The sequence below is a fragment of the Sebastes umbrosus genome, chromosome 6 (assembly GCF_015220745.1).
Source record: "Sebastes umbrosus isolate fSebUmb1 chromosome 6, fSebUmb1.pri, whole genome shotgun sequence".
Taxonomy (NCBI): Eukaryota; Metazoa; Chordata; class Actinopteri; order Perciformes; family Sebastidae; genus Sebastes; species Sebastes umbrosus.
Genome location: NC_051274.1, coordinates 250,254 through 252,034, shown reverse-complemented (window position 1 = coordinate 252,034; position 1,781 = coordinate 250,254). Strand labels below are relative to the sequence as shown.

Below are 1,781 nucleotides of genomic sequence, written 5' to 3'. Positions count from 1 at the left end.
TGTTGGCATCATCGACCTGCGACCTCCAGCACTCACTGGATCGGTTCGCAGTCGAGTGTGAAGCGGCCGGGATTAGGATCAGTACCTCTAAATCTGAGGCCATGGTTCTCAGCAGGAAACCGATGGATTGCCTACTCCGGGTAGGGAATGAGTCCTTACCCCAAGTGAAGGAGTTAAAGTACCTCGGGGTCTTGTTCGCGAGTGAGGGGACTATGGAACGTGAGATCGGAGCAGCGGGGGCGGTATCCGCACCGTTGTGACGGAAAGAGAGCTGAGTCGGAAGGCAAAGCTCTCGATCTACCGGTCAATCTTCGTTCCTACTCTCACCTATGGTCATGAGGGCTGGGTCATGACCAAAAGAACTAGATCGCGGGTACAAGCGGCCGAAATGGGTTGCCTCAGGAGGGTGGCTGGCGTCTCCCTTCCGTGGGAAGCTCAGTCATCCGTGAGGGACTCGGAGTATAGCCGCTGCTCCTCCAGCCGGAGCAAACTTTCTCATTTTACAGCTAAATAGTACACTACAAGATGTTTCTGAACACATTTTACGTGAGAAATAGGCATTACAGTAACAGAAAATGTATTCATATTTGATCAGCGCTGCCTGGTTTGACCGCTTGATCGGAGTTCGTGAGTGATTGACAGCTACCTCCGTTGAATGAACAGCCAATAAGAACACTCTCTCTCTCTGAAATAACCTGTGATTGGCCAAAGTCTCCCGTTATGGGCTAGATTTTCTAAAGCCTGAAAACAGAGCCATGAGGAGAAGTCTAGTTTTCTCTCAGAATACTTCAATGACAATATGCTGAAAGGTTATTATGGAATTATTTGCCCAATGATGCCAAAAACGTTCTGCCTACCCTCGCTTTAAATTCACTTTGACATGTAAAATTGGTGGAGTGACCCTCAGAACACAGATGGAAAGAGCAACAGAAAAGTCAAGAATTAGGTAATTTACAGTTGGTTCAATTTATGTGTTCCCTTACGCCTACATCTTACTTTTCACATTTTATTTTTTAAACACCAAATTTACAATTATATTGCTTCTGGTTTGTCAAAAATACTTTGTGTGTTCAAAACTTTTGAATGTTTAAGAGCAGCTGAGCCCAGTGTCCAGTCATAGCTAACATTAAGTAATCTTTTTGGTTAGGATGACTGGAAACTATTGACCTGGAACTTATGTTATAAGTATCTGTAGAAAACTATGGATGCTACTTTAATTTCAAGTTTTTGTATGTCTTTTCCCAAATAAAACTTACTTAAAAAGTGATCTTTGTGTCCACAGAGTGTTTTCATCCTCGTCGTCAAAGCCTGGGCAGGTTCTAGCCCTGGGCAGGTTCTACCCTACTGTATTAGTGGACAAAAACACTCGGTAATTATATCGCTATTGCAGGGTGAGTAAAAACCAAAGAAAACTGTTATAATCTACTTCTCTTTATACAAGATTTACATCAGCACAGTACCTAAATGTGCATGATATTTCTAATCGTACAGACAAGACAACTCAGTGAAAATATTTGATCAACATGGACACATTGGACTGAACTCAACCTACCGGGGTAAGGGTGAGCACATCACTTTTGGCTCCAATTTTCTGTTCAAAAGTATTTTACAGTAAGATCCTTTCCACTTTCTCTTCTTCCTCCCACTCCCCTCAGGCGCTGTGTGGGGATGGACTGGGATAAAGATGGAGACATTTTGGCAGTGATTGCTGAAAAATCCAGCTTCATCTACCTCTGGGATGCCAGCGTCAATAAATCATCCCAGATAGACAGCAGCATGAG

The 1,781-nt window shown here is 43.6% G+C and overlaps 1 long non-coding RNA gene across 1 annotated transcript; it reads left to right on the top strand.

The window, feature by feature from the left end:
• Positions 1 to 763: 763 nt before the first annotated feature.
• Positions 764 to 1,781, top strand: LOC119489269. The gene is made up of 3 exons (XR_005207141.1): positions 764 to 1,369; positions 1,492 to 1,556; positions 1,656 to 1,781. It is a non-coding gene; the product is annotated as an uncharacterized LOC119489269 (long non-coding RNA).